Here is a 21,442-nt window from a genome sequence, read left to right as displayed (position 1 = left end):
TTAAAAGCACAGACTTCTACTTTATTGCCAGATATTCCTTACTGGTAGTGTATATCAGATACTGTCTGCTGATCTCTATATCAGACTCTATATCAGATACTGTATGTACAGTATCAGTAGCTATACAAATTTAGCTACACCAAAATTACTTGTATACTGCTTGCTTTTTTTTAAAAAAGCCTCTATTCCTTCCTTCTGCATTCAGACCTCTTGATCGCCTCTCGCTTTAAACTCAGAGCATGCCCTTGTGCAATGTATTTGGAGTATGACCTGGCACTATGGCTTGCAGCAGACAGTAGGGAACGTCACAAAGCAAACATCATTTGCTCAATTTAGGAAGTCTACACAAAATTTTGGGTAGCAAATACCTCTTTGACCATCTTTTGAGACTGTTTGTGGTATTCTTATGTTGCTATTCACAGGTTCTCAGTTGAGAAACAAAACTGGAAACGAAGTTTGTGCATTTGACTAAACTGAAGAGCAAATTTTAGCTGGAAATAGCATTTCTTTATAGGGTAATGAGTTTCTTGTGTGCAGGGTTTCTGTTTCCCCTGCTGCCCTGGCATGCAAAGTGATTGATCTTAAGCAAATTACATACACTTGTAACTACAACCATATATGCGCTCATATAGCAGCATGTGACAAAGGAAAACAAAACCGTGGGGTATGAGCTCAGTCAGTCAATGTTTCAGGAACCTCTTGTCCTGGTTCCTGGGAGAGAGAGAGAAGTCTCAACTTCTCCCGATGCCGTCTGTGTTACCTGGTCCTGTGGCTCCACAGGTGCTTTTTCTGATGTGTTGTGCCTACCGAATCAGAGGAGTAAGGCATTGCCGGATGGCTTATGTGGACAAGTATAAGTAACAGATGGAGTATTTACATTTAGGAGAATCTTGTATCGAATACTTAAAGACGTGCTTACCAGTAAATAACTTTAAAAGTTTAAGAAGAGTCATAGTTTGATGTGTGTTGAATGTGCACTATGTTATGTGCTCAGCTTCGCCTATAAACCATTTGCTGAGTTTTAGTGACTCTGATGTTTAGTCTTTGCCCCCCCTGTTTAGACATCAGTTAGCCAAGTGTTTTGCCTCGGTATGTAGCATCAAGTTGCACTTTTTTCTGATTTAGTCATCAGATCAAATTATTTACAAAATGAAGACATCCTTTGGACTTCATATGTAAACAGTCTTAAATATGTGCACAGGCAGAGAGATTCTTGTCTGTTTATCCACAGTTGAAGCCCAAATATTAATAAATACTAACATTAAATAGTGGGGTTCCCCACCCCCCAATCTTTATTTACGTTTTCCCTTTAAGGCTCAGATTTCTTCTCTAGATTACCCAGAGGAAAACTTTCACCTTGCCCTTGATCAAGTTATTAGTTGCAGTATGTCTCTGCTACTGTGATTTATCAGGAGTTGGGGTAAGCAAGTGAACTCTTTCGGAGTGGTTCCTACTGGGCAGGTAGTAGCATAATCAAAACCATGGCTGTGATTGCTGGCGCGTGCGTTTGAGGGTAGGATCTGCTGTCTTCAGGCAATGTGATGACTGTAAGTCTGTTAATTTTGGAATTAATGGTGAGAGCTGAAAGGCTGCCACCAGTCCACCAAGGTGCCATTTAAAATTTCCTTGGAGCCAAGTTGGTGTTGGCCTTTGCCACTTATTTGTAAGACATCTCAACAGGCAACGAAGTGCTCCTCTTGTAGGGATTTGGGGGTGGTGGGGAGGGACTCAAGACCAGAGGTGGCTGGTGTTGCCTCAGGCCCCTGCAGTGGGGAGACACTGTTTTTGCTCTCTGTGCTGCATCTTTTTGCACATCATGTCCTGGAGACCTGGGAGATGCCCATCAGAGTGGCTGCCTTCAGCTGGAAGAGAAGATGGGAAAGCAAGAAGCAGGATGCTGTAAAATGGGCTGAGAAAGGTGCATCTTACATAGTTTTTAAAGGTACTACTAACTGCTGCCAGGGCAACTTCATTTGGGTGTTTGTTTTAGCTTTCTGGCTCTTTTTTTTAACAAAACTTCAAACATATTCTTAGCCAATGACAGCAAGGTTTGCAAATCAAAACCAAATCTGAGCATAGCACTACACTTGAGTGAGCTGTGCTAATCTAAGATGAGCTTCTGTTTCCTGCTTAGAGCTTCTCCGCCATGCTCTCATCTGGTGCATGTACAGTACTGCGTGCTGGAAGACACCTTTGAGACACAAACCAGTTAAAAATGTGTGGTGGCGGCTGCTCCAACCTCGGTATTTCATGTGCTCATTGCCTACCTACTCATGGTTAGGAAGTAGCTGTTTGGAGTCAGGTAGGCTACAGAGGAGCCCTACATTTGTGAATTAACATCCAGAACGGAGTGGTCTTGGGTCCTTTTTGTGTGTTCCTATGATCAGACAGAAACTGTAATCTGCTAATAAAAGTAATCCCCATAAGAACTCATACAGTGCGAGCAGTGTGGGAGCGGAGTATTTTAGGTAGCGAATATGTTGAACTGCTACAATCCTGAGTAGTCCAGCTCTGCGGTCTGCATAAAAGAAGTCCCTTAAAGACCCTGTGGTCTCATCTTCCACCAGCAACTGAATGACTGACTTTCACTTTCCTTACAGAATGGACAGAGAAGAGATTTGCCATTAGTTCTCTCTCTCTACATTTTTCCAGACAGTTTGGCCTCCACAAATTGTACAGCCTCCCTTTTCTCTGCGTGGGAGAGTACAGACTGCTGCTGGAGGCAAGGAGGAGAGATTAACATTCATCTGTTCTCTCCTCCCTCTCTTTTCCATCCCGTGGGCACAGGAGACTTATGAATGTGCTGCTCCTTGGGGGAGCATTTCTACTCATTGCCCTGATAAGAAGGCCACAGAGGCACTGGTAACGTTGTGCGAGTTTCACATTGCTAATTAAATAGGCACATGAAAAAGCTGAGTGCAGTGGCTCCCTAGAAGAGGTCAGAGAGGAAGATGGAAGGACTGGCACAAGCCTTAGGTTGCTCACTTGCGAAGAGATCTCCTTTTCTAGAGTCCATGTGCATTGAGGCCATAATGCAAAGTCTGCCTCCTCACTTGGGTCTTTTATGAAAAGTGGTATGAGTTTATTTTGCAAGAGCTCTGTTTTGAGCAGAGATATTTACTTATTTGATTCTTACTCTTGTGTTTTAATGTTGCGTGTATAGCCAGGAAATCTGATGGGGAATATGGCGAAACAAATGTTTTAAAAAAACCCAAACTATCTTTGCTGGTGTGGAAGCTAACGCTGATATTGTACATGCATGTACAATCATAGCAGTGGTTGATAACACTCAAGTGCAGGATCAGGAGATTTAGTTTCACTTTGTGGCATTGGCAGGGACAGGAAAGGTCTTGCAAACACACCGAGTCACCGTGCTGCAAGGGGAGCTTTCAGCTGGCATTGCCCTTTGGTATCCGTTTACCCTTCACAGGAGACAGGTACCGAGGTGGGTGCACACCGTGAGGGGGTGGTGTATCTGCTCATGTCTGCTTCCTTCTTCGTGAGGACCAGCCTCAGACTGCAATTGCCTCATTGTCCCCAGTGTCTCCTGCTGCTACCAAATTAGAGGATCTCTCTCAATTAACAGCCAGGCATTCTTTCTCCCTACCGCCACCCATCCTAATGGGGAGTGGTTGATAGCCTTTACTAATTTAGGACTGTGGAAAGTTTGTTCTCAATGGACTGCAATCAGGAGATCTTACTCCTCCTTCAGTTAGTAGCCCCTGCAGAAAAGAGGGCAGTGGGCCTCTTCCCGTCCTTTCCAGTGCTAGTCACTGCGTAGCAGGATGTGACGAGCCAAGTGCCACTGCCACGGTGTCCTGGAGGTGATGGAGCTGCTAGTGTGGATGGTGGTTGCGAGAATTGCAGAATCTGAGAAGTTTTATGAGCATGCAACTGACATCTTGCATGAGGTGGAGGAAGAGTACAAATGCAGTATTTTTGGAAAGATATGGTGAGGATTTTACCTGGGGTAGCGTGCATATAACTGACAGTGGCAGGGAATTTCTATGGAGCTGCTTGTTGAACTTATGGAAGGATGTTGCTAACAGGCATCAAGTGTGGTGAGGTCAGTACAGGAGGAACAAAACCTCCCACTCAGATAAAAGCAGGGGAAGGGAAACACTGCCACGTGTGGGACTGGTTCAGGCTAAACTGGTCTGTGCAGTAGTTTCTGCAGCTCTTCAGAAACATGCTATGGGGTTGAGCTTCCCAGCTCAGACAGGTCTACGTTCATGTTCCAGTCAGGCTTTGGGAAAGGAGGAATGGCACCATCTGTGTCGCACTTCATTTAAAAAAGAAGATTTTAAAAAGTCTTGAATGCCAGCCATCTGCTGATATCGCATGCAAACTCTATCCCCGTATCTGGGGGCAGAGGAGGGAGAGAGTTTCTGCGGAGAGAGGCACCGTTCAGAGTGGAAGAGCTGCCTGCACCTGGGGGTGCTGCTGGATCCGAAAACCACCAGAGGAGCATGTGCAGGATGGCTCAGCATCTCTGTCCAGCCACCTTTTGTAGTACCAGAACAGTCCTGCCCAGAGAGAGTGAATCTGAGTCCCATCCTGCTGGCAGAGTCCGCAGCGCTTGGTTTATGGATTGTTAAGAGGAGATTTGGGCATTTCTGTGAAGTGGATGCAGAGTGATGGGGTGGTTAGGAGCTACCGTATTGATGGCTGAGGCAAAAAGATAGTCATCAGTTTTTCCTTGTAGACTGGTTGTTGGGCATAATGTTTTGGAAACAGATTAGGTTGTGGTTTTCTACCAGTTGGCTATTAAAGTAGGCCCACTATCTCGATGGGAACTAACACAAGCCCTCAACCGGCTGCAGGAAATGAGCAGGCTCGTTTTTCTTTAATTCTTTTCGTCCCAGATCTCCCTCAGCAAATGCCCAGTGAGTTTTGATTTGCTTATGAAGGTGCTTTTTCTGAAGTCAGCGTGTCATTTTTCTATGTTGTATTTCTGTCTTCCTCTCTGTTATAGAAGTTGAGTGCTGCTTCTGTCCTGATAGCTCTGTGTGAATGCGAACACAAATAAGGCAGTAGAGAGTTAAAAAAAAAAAAAATCCATTAATTAAAATATTTACATTGGAAGCTGCAAAACATTTACTCTCTGAGTAAAACAAACTTCCCCATTGTTCTTGTGTGATTGCTGCAGTTTCTCTGAAAATAGCCAGGAAGAAGTTGTGCTCTGAGGAATTTTGCTGGGTTGCAGGGGAATAGGAGGGTAGGGATACTCAAGTGGGCTCTTGGTCAGGGGCTTTCTTTTGTTCAAAACTTTCTGTCATGTGGACAAAAGATCTCTTCTTCATAGAAAAAAACAAAACAAAAAGAATCCAAAAAACCTCCATAGTGGATGAAGCATGTTGTCATATTATTCTGGTAATGCCAAAAAATAAATGATCATCAGTAGAAGCTGAGAAAATGGTATTCGCTGGATGAAAGGTTTAGTTTCATCACTTTTCAGATGAAAGTGTATGCTAATGTGCACTCGAAGAAAGAGGGGAAAAAGAGAAGCATCCCAGAGCAGGCAGTTTGGACCCTGGCTCCCAGTCAGCCCTCGTGGCTAGGGACCCATGTGCCACCATCCCCATTTTGCTGGCGGGGAGATGGCAGCGCAGTGCGGTGAAGGATGTCACCTTTCCGTGGCGCCGAGCACCCATGGTTCCCACTGGGGTCTGTTGGCATCACGGCTGCTGGGTGTCCAAAGAAAATGAAGTGAGTGTGCAAATTGGGGACATCACACCACTAAAGCACAATGTTTTCTTTGCATCTGGTTTTGTACTTTAGGCACAGGGATACTCTCAGTAGCATCACTACAGGAAAAGTAAGCAAACATGAAAACTATTTGCTTCAGATCCTTCCATTCCTGCCGTATCACCCCCCAGGTAACTCGACTGAAAAATTACGTGTTGTTTGGTGGGTATTTTGTTTTTGTTTTTGTGGGGGTGTTGGTTTTTTTTTTAATAGTATTCTGTCATACAGTATGCCATTTTGCTCTTACGCATTTCTGGCGTTTTCCAGCCTGGCACTGGACTAACAGCCTTCTAGGGCTTGTGGGCAGGATGTTGAAAAGGCTAAAAGGGTGTGTGTGTTGATTTGTTTGTTTTTTTCGATCCTTGATTTACATTTCTCACTCTAGGCAGACTCTTACGCTTTTCAGAGTTGCCGGGCGGGAGGTCTCTCTTTTGCCCTGGTGACTCACGGACTGGCTGGATTGCAGATCACGTCTCCTTTTCTTAATAGTGCCACGGAAAAGTGTTTGTTCAAGCGCGAGTCTATCATGACTGTAAATTTTATAGACAATTCCAAGGTTGCAGTTTTGTTGATTAGGTGTGCAGTACTCTTTCCTCTGATCCCAGGTATGCCAGACTGCATCGTGTTTACCTATATTATAAAAACATCTTTGTTGCACTGAAAGTTTGATTTGTAAAGGTGTTAAGAAATTAAATCTACTTGTTCAGGGTAGGCAGCATTTAGACTTGTGCATGAGAGCTTTGTTCTATCCGTTTCTTGCATGCTTTACTGTATTTAAGAAAGGCTGCATGCTGACAGTTTCTTGGCCTGGAGATAAAAGGTGCTGCATACCCAGCTTTGATACACTGATGGAAAATTGTCTCCACGATGTATAACACCACTGTGATTATTTCTAGCCATTACCAGTGGTCTCATTTTACAGCCATTCACATTACGTTATTTGATTCTCATTTAATTTAATGAGAGGATGCTGCAGACTTATTTATGACTCGGCAGGGCAACCTGTATGCTTTGGCCACCTCTGATATCCTTGCTGAAGGAGGAAGAGCGTGTTTCTTACAGAACATGTTACAACATCTTTAATACCTTTATATCCAGTTTCCCAGATTGCTGCAGACGGGAGGGCAACTTGCCTAGGGTATAGATTACACTGTAATGGCAGCAGAAGTTTAACTTTTTTTTTTCCTTGAACTGCTTATTTGTTATAAGGTTATCAGGAGGTATTAATGGACTTTTCCTTTTGTTACAGATGGAATTTTATGACTTGCTGAATTCTGAATAGGACGAGGAGATGTGTCTGATAAGGTAAGAGAGAGGCTAAGATAAACATGTTCCTACACAAAACAGTCTCACTGGTTTGTTGTTCAGGTTGAAGAAAACAGTTTCTTTCCCTGGCAGAACCCTGCAAATAATTGAGATATTTATTTTTAAGTTACATCTGCCTCTGACCCTCCGAGTAGAGACCATCTCTGTTCTGTACAGCTCCTGTCCCAGTCCTTTCTTGTGGTAAACTGATGTACAAAGTCCAGAAGAAAATGTATGCCTTTCCAGGCATGGAGGTTAGCAAGAGAGGTCATACTTATCCTACTATTTTAGGGCTTTTTGTAAAGTAACAGATGAGGTAGAAGATTTTTTGTTCATTTTTGAGATACTACCCCCACCCCGGACATTTAAAAATAAAAAGATCTTTGAGCTGTTTTAACTTCTGTGCTTTAAAACTTGTTTTTCCTGTTGCAGTGTTTTTGAATTTGGACCGATTTTATTACAGAGTGTATATGAGTAGAAAACCTCTAGATATGAGTGTGAAATGAGTATTTGCTGTGACTAATGGGCTGAAGGAAGCCGTAGATTTGCTGATTTCTAAAAATTTTTAATTTTTTTTTTTAATAGCAGCTTTTTTAAAAGGCAGTGTTTAGATAGGTACTTTTTTTCTTTTGGTTTCTGGTTCAGAGGCTTGCACTGTCAGAAGGGAGTACATGTCTTTAAAACTCTTAGGTGTTGGGATAACCATATTCAAAAAACAGCCAGCCAAACACAGTAGTAGTATCACATAGGGATTGTCACTGTCTTTCGACCTGTGATCCACCCTGCAACTATCCAGCTCTATCAGTTATGCGTTTCGTTTTGTCTCCTCTGTCTTCCTGAGCTCTGTGCCATTTACAGGCCTCAAAAATCCCTTTTGTTCTTTTTGGCTGTTGGTTGGAAAATGTAGTAGAAACAGCTAAATGCATGATGTCATTGTATGAGAACTAGGACTAAATGACTTTTTCCTTGGACTCAGAGATCTAGCTCTTGTTAGACGCTCGTGAGGTTTTGTTGGTGTTTTTTTTTTTCCATTTAAGTTTTGCTTCCCAAGTAGAGTTACCCTTTGGAGAGTGGCTGCCCAAGCAAGAACCAAAAACTTTGAATGGCTCTTGGCACTGTGTGGAGTATGCAAGAATCAAAGACTTACTTGCTGCTTAGGTTTTTTTGCAAGTGTTAGTCATTTTGTCCATTAAAACTACCTTCTTTCCTGCCACTGTTGAATCAGGTTATGAATATTTTATTTAATGGCTTATTCTCTACCCGAAGGTGGTCTTGTATATGTATAGTTGGTAAAATACAGCTCTTCAGGTGAGAGGTCTTGCAGTCTGCAGCGCCATTACACAAAGCACCTCGCATGCATACCTCGTTTGTTATGTAAACGAGCTTCTTCACTTGCACGTGTTCCAACCAGTCTACCCATGCTCCAAGAATGGGTAATTAAGATTGCTTTCAGGACTTCTTAGAGTGTGTTCAGCCCGACCTGTGCCAGCACCCCTCTGCACGCAGGTGGTTCAGCTGCCATCCCACCGCTGCCACTAGCGTTGCTGCAGCTGGAGGCTGCGCAGTGCCCACCGCAGCATCGCCACTGGCGTGCGTACGCTCTTGTCAAAAAGCAGCATGGCCAGGATGTGATAGGTAGAAATGCTTGTGTTCACGCTGGTTTGTTCTAGCAGATTCAGTTGACTGAGAAGTGTATTTGTCCGGTGTCAGTGCAACACTGGAGACTTCCTTGGCCTACATGTGGGACAGCACTTTAGTCGTGCTCATTCAGCTACTAGTGTTTTTCTGAGACATTACTCCTCATGTATTATATGTGTATTATGTAGTGTGTATGCATTATATTGTTTAATTTTAAGTACTGTTCTTTTCTGCAAAGTGGATTTCGATAAATCTGTGTGCTGTAACAGGGGCAGCTCTCGTGGCTGCTGTTGTACCACCTCTTCTGGGGCAAGCTCACTCTCCCCTTTCCTTATAAAACAACTGAAGCTCTGTTTCTGCAGAGTTCAAGTTCTGCAGCTTGAGGCCATGACACCTTCTCTTGCCGTGGCTTTATTGCCAGCCCGAGGCACATACAAATCGTGAGCCAGATCCAAAGCAATCGCAGCACTGGCTTTAAAATGAGATTCTGTGAGGAAGAAGTAGCACTTTCCACTGGCTCTCGTCTTTCACCTCTAGAAGAAAATATTCTGTCCTTGTTTTGTGTGATACCTTCTCAGGGTTGAAATTAATCCTGAGCTATGAATGTGTGCATCTCATTCTCCTTCTTTGAGAGGGCTTCGTTTATCCCTTCCCCAGCAGCCTGGGATGGAGAAATGCTACTGTCCCACTCCCGGTCCTCCTGTGCTGCAAGAAGCGTCTGTTCTGGTCATGCTCCTTCTCAAGGACACAGTTGTCAGGTGTCCCTCATTCTTTCAACTGTCCCTTACTACTAGGGCATCAGTGTTATTTATTTTATTTTTTTAACCTTCTGTTCTTTCTGCATTCCCTCTCCCCATTTACATTTGGGTTTCCATCCTTCCAGACAGGCACCTGGATCCTGCCCCAAACATGCCCTCAGGTCCTGTCTGTGCCTCCTGTCCATGCTTTTTCTTTGTTGCCTGCAGTTTTCGTGGATATTTCCTGACCCATTCCCTGCTGTTTCTTCTTCTGGGGGAGTATTTCTGAAGCACTCGCGTGTTTCTTCCTGCCATTGCAATTAAAGGAGCTGCTATCTTTTAGTCCCATTTAAAGCAATGAGAGATGGTCCAGTCTGTGCAGGGAGTAATCTTGTTTTAATCCTAGCCATGGTGACTTCCTTGTAATGGCTGGCTTTTGGCATCCATCCTATTGATTACATGATGGGGTCGAATAAAAAAACGAATGATAGCTCTTTTAATATGCCTGAAGCCTAATGATGAAATTATGAGACTTGGTGAGCTTGCAGTGATGTTGATAGGTGCCAGACCTCTCACCCAATATTTTCTTTTCCTTCCCTCGTATTTCCCTGTGCCTTTATCTTACTTCCTTCCAAGGAACCCAGGGCCCTTGTGAACTACAAGTCAAGTTTCACATGAGTCTGCCCGATAGCTCGGATCATAAATATAAAATCGTTCTATAAGGCCTAATCTATTTTCAGAGGTACGTTTCTGAGATAAAAATTACTTTGATCGCTGAAATGGTATTGTGTCATTTTTGGAAGGAAATGACGAGGAAGTAACTGTTATCAGGCCTATTTTCACCCACCGTTAGCTTAGACCTGGCAAATTGCAGCTCCAAGGTTGCTTGCCTTAATGGTTCCAAATTAGGTTGCCAATTAATATTAATTATCTGAAAAGCAGTAGGTTGATGTATATTCTATTATTAATAGCTGTTAATGCACTTTATAATAGCAATCTGTTTTGCAGACATTTTCCGGTTGTTCTTTTTTTAATGACTCTTGGCAGTAAAAAACCCCGGGTTAACACATGCAGAACTACAATATCTCATTGAAGTATTTGTGTTTTTTTGCATTTTGGGTATGTTTTTGTTGTTTTTTACTGGGAGTAACACTTGGTTTTGATGAGACCAAATTGAGGCAAAGTCCAGGAATGATTTCTGTCTAAACTGGTATATTTTGCTTTCTTCTTGTGTTAGTGCACATCAGTGCAAAACTCTTGCATCACTGCTGGGTGAGTTTTAATAACTTCCTTTGACACTGCCTATGAATATTTTTGTCTCCACGGAAGCCATCTTAGAAACACTTTCAAAATAAGAAAGCTAATTTGAATAAAACAGTAACAGGTAATTTGAGTTCCTTTTCTTGTGTTATTTAGCTGTTTTGTCACAATATGTGGAAAGTACCTGGAAGGCACAGGGAGGAACATGGGAAATCTCTCATGCATAAGGAAAAGCCTCTAGATAACAAAGTTGAGGGGGCAGGGGGAATATCTACGTAAATGTAGACATCAAGGTAAATACTTTTTCCTTTTCTTTTTCTTCCAGAAAATTTGAATATTTGCACAATCTGATGTTGCAAGGTGTAAATGCTTAACACTTCTAAAAGAATAAATTACTTCAGTGCCTGAATGTGTAGGTAACTGTCAGCTTCAAAGGATCAAGTGAGTTGCAAGGAATGTCTGGAGAACTCGGTATAGGCAGGTACCAGGCAGAGTACAGAAAGCAGGGGAATACATTCAACTAATGTAACAGAGGCCTAGATGTAAGTTTATATATAAACTAAGACTAATCATGTTACAAAAAGCAAATTTCTGTGGTACTGCTTGTAATGTAAAAGTGGAATACTCACTTCCCCCTCCCCATCTCTTGTCACACTGGGTTTCCCAAGCTGCTTGTTACAAGAGTTTTGCTGCTTCTATAAAAATTGAGATGGAAAATTAACCTATTTAATACTTTTCAAACTACACTTATAAAAAAGACCACCTTTTGCTGTAGAATATCCTCGTTGTGAGCTGGCTGGTTCTGTAAGATGTAAGTAACTTTGCACTCTTGACTAAGCAATTAAGAGAAACTGAAATCAGTTCTGTAAAATGCACGTTAAAGCTACAGGGCTAAGATGGAAAGAGCTACTTCAGCTTTTGCTTGAGAAGCGAACTGATCTGAAGTTGCCCTCGGAGTATGTAAAGCACAAACGAGATGGGGTGTAGTTTAGCGTTGTAGTCTCTGGGATGCATGTTGCCCGTCTCTCACCCCACCCTACTCAGTGAGCCAGCACAGGTTACTAAACCTGGCAAAACTACTAGCTCTGACTTCTCCTTAGGGTTATTCTTCTGACCCAAGTTCTCTGGGCTCCAACGGGCACGCAGGCACGAGGGGAGCGTCAGGGCAGACTCCGGGGTTTGCAGCTGCCCCTTTGGGGTGGGTGCCTGCTGGAGCAGGTCAGCAGGGTGATGTGGGCATCCCTGCTGCTGCTCATCACTGAGCCCACCACCCTTGCTGGACGCACCCTTCTTTCTTCCTTCTCTGGTGTTGGTGGTGTGACTGGAGCTCAGAGGCATAGTGTGGGGAGCAGATGATGCTCTACCTGGTGAGCACGCAGGGTACCCGCTCCGGGGCTGCAGGGCAGCCGCCAATTTCGGTGCTTGAAAATAGCGCTGGCAGCCAGGAACTTCTAACTGCAGCTCTGCTAATGACTAGTGTTGTGGTTTTGGGCAACTCCCTTGGCTGTCTTTGAGTCAGCTCCCCTGTCAGTAAAAAGGGGATGATACTCCTTTGTAACTTACTGCTGAAATGATTAATTATTGTGCTTCAGATGTCAAGGTCCTGCCATGTATTATTACCATTGGCATGGAGAGGCCTCTCGGCTTTTGTTAAGAAACCATGGCTCCAAGAACACAACAGGTTGTGGGGACTGTTTTGGGTTTTTTCCTGTTAACTTATGAAACAGATTGGATTGACTCTCAGTACTGAGAATCTTGGCCCCTCCTCCTCCCCTTTTCATTCCTCTCTGCAACTCCCTTCTTGACTGTCCACTCTTTATATCAAACCTTTCATAAATGAATTAAAGACAGGGTGCCAGGCAGAGTTAAAAGGGAATTTTTAGTTGAGACTGAAGGTGAGGTCCTAGCAGTGAGGCTAAGGCTTTGTTGCTGGTGTAGCAAGATAGAGAAACGTTCTGCTTTTTTCTCTGAAACCCATTCCGTGCGGAGGCTGTGCAGTTTCCAGGCTCTGGCTTGGTTGTCAACCTGAGACGTGCCAGTAACTTGCTGTTTTTTTTAAGAAAAAAAATAAGGACTAAAAATAATGTTGGGGGTAGCCCAGCAAGTGAAAAGTTGCAAAATTCACATATGAGATTAAACTTAACTTAAAACCCCCTAGATATTTAAATTAAAGGAAAATATTAGTTAAGGTACCCAGACAGAGCTCTGAGAACAGCAGGAGCTTGTTTGCTGTTAATCTCCCACAAAAAATGTTCTCCTTTGGTTCATGATTGACCCCCAGCTGCAGGTGGTAACTTCCTGCTCCTGTTGAAAGAGCTGATGTGTTAAGAGCTGATAAGGAGCTGAGGGCTCTCCCTAGTCCACCCATTTGGGTAGTGGGGTTGTGTGGGGCAGGCAGCTGTTGGTGTTCCTGCTGGGTGGGTACCTGTCTGCAGACCAAGGAGCAAAGCCAACTGTGACTCTTGTTTACTCTCTGTCTGCCCTCCTGATGCTCAGCCAGTGCACCATGAAATTACAAGGGCTACTCATGACTTGTGGACTTCATAAACTCCAAGGAATGGGATTTAGTTTTGGAAGACTTCTGTCCCCAGAATGAGCCTCTGATATCTGTTCATCCTGTCTTACTAGCACAGATCATGAACTCTCACTCAGTAATTTCTACAATGAGTCCATAACTTCTGTTGTTACTTTCCAGAGATGCCCACTCCTGACTATAAATGACAGAAGGAGACACATCCCAGTTGTAAATTGCAATCATTTCCCTCTGGAAGAATTTTAGGCAATTCTATTTTGTGCTATAGGAATTCTTATGTGTTTTGTTCACAATTGTAGTAATAGTATGGCAAACTTTCTTGTTTCTCTTTATCCATGGAGGGATGTAATATTGTGCATTCTCCAGGTGTTTTTGTTTAATACAAGTTGCTATGAGTTAAAAAGTGGAGAGAGGAAGATCTGGATATTGTAAGCTTTGGTGCTCAGATCTGCTGTGAGTGATTCTACTTGGAAATCACTTCATGTTCCTCGTTTAGCCACATGAAAATTTAAGTCTCCAGCACCAATTAACATTAGCTAGAGCGGCACAACGGTGGATCAAGTCTGTCCTGGAGCTCTGGGAAAAGACTTGAATACCCTGAACTGAGGCCGTGGAGCACTTTGAAGACAAATGAACTTTTATTTTAATATTCTGATGGTGTGTAGGGAGCAGCTGGTGCTTCTGAAGAGATGGGCTCCAAGAGCCATACTGGCTGGAGTTACCTAAATGAAAAGGTCTGTATTTCTGAATGGATAGCTTTGCTGCAAGGTGGGGAAGATGTGAACGCCAGAGGAATTGTACAGAGTTTTAGCCAGCTGGATAAGACAGAAAATATTTCTTGTGGATACTGCATTTTGCAAGCTTGCTGTTGATGAGTTTCTCAGCATACTACACATCATATCAATCAACTGTAATTATGTACAGTCAGGCAGAGGAGATTAATTCTGAACTCTTCAAAACTTTTTCCTTTGCCCAGCAGCATCTTTTTGGGGCCTAGTTTTGGCTAATGTATTCTTTATCTTGTGAGTAAATTTTGGTAGAGGCATTTAGCCATTTTGTCAGTAAGTCACTGATAACTATTATCCTCTTTGATAAGCCAAATATGCAGACTTTTTAAACTCTTGATATTTTCTGAATCTGTAGCTGTTCTTCTGGTATTTTCTTTTCTGAAGTGAATAGACCAGAAATGCATGTTGCCCTTGCTGCTGTTGTTCTTTAGATAATGCTCTCCCTCCTTGCCTTGCCTTGTACCAAATAATGTTCTTATCCGTTCAGAGGCTACATTTCCTTGCTTAGCTACAGATTCATGCAGGAAGTTTAGTGTCTAGATTGTGTCTGTGTGACCCGCAGCCTTTTTTACAGGATCGTTGCCTTCCCGAATGCAATTCCCCAATGGTAACTCTCGTGGTTCTTTTTTTATTCCTAGAAGTTTGTAACTTTGTGTTATTGCTGTATTAAAACCAGCTGTCGTTCAGATAAACTATACCTAGCAAAAAATACACTTTACCAGAAAGTAACCTGATTTGGTTTTTACTTACTGTTGCTCCAGGTTTCATGTTCTGTGCAGATGACAAGAAGTGATTTCATATTTTCTTTCAGATCCCTGGTAATGGCAATGGACAGCATCCCATCAGGCCCCCAAAATGCCAAAGAAAAAATATGAGAGGAAGTGGGGTACATGGTGTCATTAGAGACAATACTTACAGGATTTTGAATCCCTAAATAGAACTTCTTGTACTTTGCAGTTTGGATTTGTGTAAACATAATTACAGCTTTGAACTCTTTCTTTTAAATATTGCATGTATGTGGGGGAGTAGTTGTTTTGTTTTTGCTAAGTAGCATTTTTCTAGAGAATTGCATTCATACCACTTGTGTTCTTTTTTTGAAGGTAAAATTTAATGTTGATACCGTTTTTTGGTCTAGTTCTTATATGAGATTAAGTACCAGACAGTTGCACATTTACCATCAACTAATAGTCAAAAGGTACAGTCTCGCAAAGACTTGACCAAAACTAAATGAATAGCTCTCAATTTCCTGTGGGTGTTTTTTTTTTGTGCGTGTGTGCACTGCTTACCAATAAGGAACAGAGCAACTTTCCTCTTCTGAGATAGCTATGTTGCCAACTTTTATACTGTTGAAGTAATTTTGTTAAACAAGAGGAAGAAAAAAGTTAATAAGTTGTCAAAAGGAATTTGTCTACAAAGTGTGCCAACAGGGTTGGGTCTGTTTTTCCTCCTCCATTTTATCAAGAGGAAAAAACGCTTGTTGCTTTAGTATTTTGTTAGCCTTTTGCTTTCAAATGCTGAGCCTTAACAGTATACTGCTTTCATGATTTATTATAACAGTTGTCTGTGAGTATAGTATTTGAACACACCTCTTAGAGATTAAAAAAGTCAAGACCTTTACTTCCGTAGGGATGTTGTACACAGCCTCATTTTATGCATCTCACTCTGCTCATTTCTGAAGTGACTCAAGTAATCTGCTTAGGGCAGAGTGGGAAGCCTGTGGGGACTGGCGTAATGGTACCTTCCCACCAAAGCCATCTTCTGATGGTCAGAGAATACTCTACATTTGGTCTGTCTGTTGCAGGCTCAGATGAATTTTACCTCTAAGAAATACTAGTGGTGTCATAAAATCATAGAAAGGTTTGGGTTGGAAGGGACCTTAAAGATCATCTAGTTCCAACCCCCCTGCGCAGGCAGGGACACCTTTCCACTAGACCAGGTTGCTCAAAGCCTTATCCAGCCTGGCCTTAAACACGGCCAGGGAGGGGGCAGCCACAACTTCTCTGGGCAACCTGTTCCAGTGTCTCACCACCCTCACAGTAAAGAATTTCTTCCTAATATCTAATCTAAATCTACCCTCTTTCAGTTTAAAACTGTTACCCTTTGTCCTGTCACTACTTGCCTTTGTAAAAAGCCCCTCTCCTGCTTTCCTGTAGGACCCCTTCAGGTACTGGAAGGCTGCTATGAGGTCTCCCCAGAGCCCTCTCTTCTCCAGGCTGAAGAGCCCCAACTCTCTCAGCCTGTCTTCATAGGAGAGGTGCTCCAGCCCTCTGATCATCTTCGTGGCCCTCATCTGGACTCGCTCCAACAGCTCCATGTCCTTCTTATGTTGGGGGCCCCAGAGCTGGACACAGTACTCCAGGTGGGGTCTCACGAGAGCGGAGTAAAAGGGCAGAATCACCTCCCTCGACCTGCTGGCCACTTTGATCCTGTGCGTTGCTAGTTTGAAAACTTGAGTGTCGATCTAATGACTGCGTGCTTTTTCTTATACAAAGGAAAAGTATATGCTCTCTGGCCGTTATCCTAGTCTGCGCTGTTAAAAACAGACAGGCAAACAAGTAGACTTGACTGTGTCCCACTTAAACTTCCTCTGAATTTCTTGAATAGACAACTTGGAAGAACAAATCATCTCCCATCCTTTTCCTCTCTGCTTTCTTCTGCTGACTTGCAGCCTTAGGAGGGGATGATGATGAAGGCTTCACTAGAAGTGTTCTCTGAAGTTGAACTAGTTACACCATCAATGCCACTAACAAAACTCAATTGAAGTAGAGCTTTTTGACACAATACTAGGACGATATCCAACAAACTTTTACTGATTGAAAAACATGAAAAATGTGCTTGGGATGTACCTGCGCAGCTTGCTGTGTAACTTTTTCCTTTGATGATCTTTTGGATGGACCATGCTGCCTAGAAAACTTCCCATTTCTACCAAGAGAGGCTGTTGGAAAGCCATCAAGGGGTGCCTGCATTATCTCTCTAGCAACTGATAAAGGCATGCTCCATGTGTCACTTACTCGGAGAGACCAGCTGTTGTTCCTCAGTTCTGGTTTGAGGGTTGGAGCACAATGAGGGTGTGTTCTTGTTTCTCCAGTTTCCAGACATGGTGCGAGGGACCAAAAGGGATGAGATAGCATGCTCTGAATTACCCTAGTGAAGAATGGAGTCCTGAGATGCTTTGTGGCTCTGACTAGTTGAGACACAAAAGGAGGTGAAAACTATTGTTTAATTTAGATTTCAGCAGGTACTTAGGGGTCATCTGTAGGATAATTTGAAGTTCTGTCATTGGTTTCTGGTGAGACCTGTTGCTGCATGAGGTTTGAGTAAAAGTAGAAATGGCCACCGTTCAGCAAAACTGTAGCTGGCAGTGGTTAATGACAGGGTATTCTCTTGCATTATTAAAGTACTTTTATTAAAACAAGAAAGAAGGCTGTGTGCCCAGATGTCATGTTGATGGATCCTGGTGCAAGAATCAAAACAAGTAATGCTCTTTAAGCACTAGTGAGTCACTTACAGTTAGGAGCTCCCATGCTGTCTGTCATGCAAGACAAGTTCACATATGCTTAGCCTGCCTTCTTTTCATACACGACTTTGGTTTTCACTACTGATTAGATTTGAAATTATTTCTTTATGTTTTCAGATGTAGCCATAATATTGCAGTGTTTATCCTTTTCTGGTTACTTGTCCTCTTTCATGTATGTTTATATTTACTTCTTAGTAAAGAAATACACTTTTATGTAATTGTATAATAGTATCTGAAGAATAGTTGAAGGGGAGAGAGAGATCTTCTATGTTCTTTTTCTCCCATTTAAAACAAATTGAGACTTATGTGATATTTTACTAGCAGTCTCTCGCTTATCCAGAGAAATTATTTTAAAAGACCAGACCCTGAGAATATTCTTTTCATTTGGAAGGGGTTAACATCAGCTTTTCATGTTCAGCCAGTATGGCTGGTATCTGGGATGTAGAAACACAGCCATACAGGTTGCTGTTCGGGAGAATGTTGTTTGAGTAAGTAGTTTACTTAGCAGGTGACGAACTTCTTCCTTAATGATTTAATTACTTAATCTCAGGAAATCCTTGGGAAAAAAAGATGTCTGGGAAGTTCTGCCAGAGACTTACATAGGTGTGGTAATAGAGGAGGGAAGGGATGACTTCTTCTGAAGTTAGATGCAGGGCAGGAAGCGCTGGAGCAAGTGTTGGCCAGAAATGCTGAAATACAGAATGAATTTGGGGAGGTGGGACATGCGTTCTTCTGGTGGCTAGCCCAACAGCAAGTCACTTTAGCCTCAGTGTGCCTCTGAGTTTCCACCTATCCTGAGTGTGCATCTGAGTTTCCACCTATGTGAGATGAATTATAATATGTGCCTCAGAAGTACTGTGAAGGTGCTAAATTAATGCTTTCAGTGGAAGATCACAGGATGCTTTGAATAAAGCTTTACAAAGTGCACAGTGTTCTTACACACAAACTGTTTGGTATTAATAGTATCTCTTAAATGACAAGGAAAATGAAATGTGCCAGATTTGTGAAGCTGGAGAAACGTTTGTTCGTTATTTTGAAAGAGCTGTAAAGTGCAGATGGAGAAGGGAGGATTGAAATCTAGGTATGGAAGAAAAAATCCCATGGACTGTCATCATGGATGTGGTTTTGAAGTCCTTCATCTTGTTGCCTTGTGTCTGTAAATCAGCTTTGTAGGTGGCTGAGTGTTTCTGAGCAGGGTGAGAGGGAAGAGAGTGTTCACCAATGCAGAGTAATGCACGGCAGAGGAAGCTGCTGCTCAAAGTCTTTTATTTGAAGAAAAAGTGACAAACCAGGAACTGCTATAGTCCTTTTCTTAAATAGGAAATACATGCAACCACAAAAGACAAGCGCAGAGCTAAGTGACTGGCTTATATTAGAAATCTGAAGTTACAAGAAATGGTCTCTCAGCCTACTTTGCCATTTGGATCATACTTGAAAAGCTGAAAAAAAGACCAGTATGCAACCCACCAGCAGAATAACAATTAGCAGCATTTTAACCTGCATGTCCACAGTAGATAGACATGCCTTTATCAGCTCCGCTCGGTGTCACTGAGATGCAGGCACTCTTCATAGTGGAGGGGGGCATTCAGAGTGTCTCTGTCTGCCTTGTCCAGGCTCCGCTTCTCCTCCTCCACAGGCTTAATGTGGGCTTGCAAAAATTGCTTGGTTTGCTTGAAGCCAGCTCACAGAGAATGGGAAAGACTCGTGTCATCTTGGATGGCTGGAGCTTCTTGGCGTATTTCAGTTATTTTAGTTGGTACCAGTGAGGTGTGAACTTCCTGTGAACAGGTGAGAAGTGAAAGCCCTGCCTCTCCCTTGCTTGGGATACTAGCACGCTCAGAAATGGGAAACTGCTACCCTTTAACTTTGTGATGGAGGTCAAAACACAAAAAAACCCTGAACCCCTCTTATTCAGAGATGCGAGTCCTCAGCTTGGCTACTTAGGAATAGCTATGTGATGATCGGGGCGTTCTTCTCGTGGGCAAGCTGGCCATCCTTTGTTAGTTCTGACCAATGAAACACTTTGTTTTTAAATGAGGTCTGGTAGATATGGTCTTAGGTAATTGGTTAAATATCCTAGGGAAGGCTTTGTGGCTAGTAATTAATTCTAGTAATTAATTCTGCTGTTGAGCTAGGGTTCAACAAATGGCTGCACTGGTTTTACTTAAGCAATGCTGACCTGAGGAGATGTGTTGAAACTCCTTTGACCTTTGTTAAAAAGTTAAAGCTCTATTAAACTTTAGCCTGGGAAAAGAACACCTTTAGGTCTACATTATGGTGTTTCTGTCCCCTAAATTCATGTGAGCAAAGCAGCACTGGGTACTTGGGTCTGGTGTCTAGAGCCCTGCTTTTCAAGGGAATCCTCTCATACATGTTGTAACATCAACTGATGTCCAGCTCCGTTGTGACTGTTGGTTCAGACTCCTCTGCCCCGTATCCTCTTTGTGCATGTTACTCTTCCAGCACACCATTGCAATGCTGCTGCCATATGTCTAAGAGATAAAGTTCTCTTACTCTAGAAAAGCAAAAGTAGTACAACTAAATTGGTACTTTTGTCTAGAAATATTACTGCTATTTAATAATGATAGGAATTCTCCTTTTTGAGCTGAAAGCACAAGAAGCACTATGTTGTGACAAGTTGTTCTGACTCAACTTCAACTGTAGTTTTTTAATAGCCATTAAATGCTTTGTTGTATATAAAAAACAAAGTAAAAACATTTTTGTATTGGGAGAATGAGTATCTGATATGACAGCACAGAGCAAAAGTTTATGATGTATATACAGCTGAAATAAGTTAACTTGTTTAAACTGTATTGTAGACACAGTGCTCCTGCGTTTGAAAAAGTTTCATGACTCCATATAACTATATCAACATGTTTCCATAGTTAATTTCCAGCCTACAATTATATTATCTTTTGTCTAATGGAACATCATCATATTAAGTAAACTAATAACCATAATGTTAATGTTGCTGATGCTTTATTAGATACTACATTTAAAAAAAACCCCAAAACAACAAACTGCAATCCTGCATTCACTTAACCAGGTTTTAACTCACGAAGCTTTTCTGTGAGGGGAAAGTGAAGGTTGTATTTAAAAATACTGTATCCACTGCTCCGAATGGACCAGTATACAACTGTATGCCACGCTGTTGCTTGTGAGGACATCAAATACACACCCGGTGCTCTTCAGCACTTCTCTGCAAAGAGGAACACATTTTATACTGGGACTTCTGTCAAATTTATGTATATCTATGTATATCTACATATATGAAGCAGATAGAGAAATAACGGCAGCGGGTATAAATGGGTAATGAGGCAATGTGATTATTTGGAAAGGGAACGGAGAAATAACTACAAGCCTTTAGTGGGTAGAACTGAGATAATTTTATTTCAAGATCACTGATAATTATACTAAACAAAGTTATTTAATGTTAAATTTGAAAACACCACCAAAAATCAGGGGTATGGCAAATAATGACGTCCTGTGTCACACAGGGGATTAATTTCCTTTTGTTATGGACTTATTTGAGTAGTATGAATGTTAGCACAGAGCAGTCCACCTCTGTATATTATGGAGAGGGGAGGGCTTGCTACACTCTGGAGAGCAGTTTACATTGAAAAGGAGTTGGGGTGATGGCAAAAAGCTAACAAAACACCGAGTCCTTGTAGTACTACTAGAAGAATGGATACAGTCTTCAGATGCAAAAGCCAACATGTCCTGTAGGAGTATATAGTATATATACCAGTGTATGTTGGCACAGAATCACTACTGGAATACGGAGTGCAGTTGTTACGTGCCTGCTTTAGGAGAAAATGCTTAAAAAAAAAGCTTTTAGAGAGCTGAGAGATTGATTACAGTTGGCAAACCTGTTTTATTGTTGGAGATTTTTTAAGTAAAAAGCCTAGTGTGCTTA

The 21,442-nt window shown here is 42.3% G+C and overlaps 1 protein-coding gene across 5 annotated transcripts in view; it reads left to right on the top strand.

The window, feature by feature from the left end:
• TRERF1 (transcriptional regulating factor 1) overlaps positions 1–21,442 on the top strand; it is a 100,651-nt gene that overhangs the window by 22,411 nt on the left and 56,798 nt on the right. For all 5 annotated transcript variants that reach the window (XM_068399867.1, XM_068399850.1, XM_068399859.1 and 2 more), the window contains one exon: positions 6,998–7,053. The gene's annotated coding sequence lies outside the window, so the exon portion shown is untranslated. The remainder of the gene's footprint in view (positions 1–6,997; positions 7,054–21,442) is intronic.

This window comes from Nyctibius grandis, chromosome 1 (genome assembly GCF_013368605.1).
Source record: "Nyctibius grandis isolate bNycGra1 chromosome 1, bNycGra1.pri, whole genome shotgun sequence".
Lineage (NCBI taxonomy): Eukaryota > Metazoa > Chordata > Aves > Nyctibiiformes > Nyctibiidae > Nyctibius > Nyctibius grandis.
This window is presented reverse-complemented; position numbering and strand designations above follow the sequence as displayed.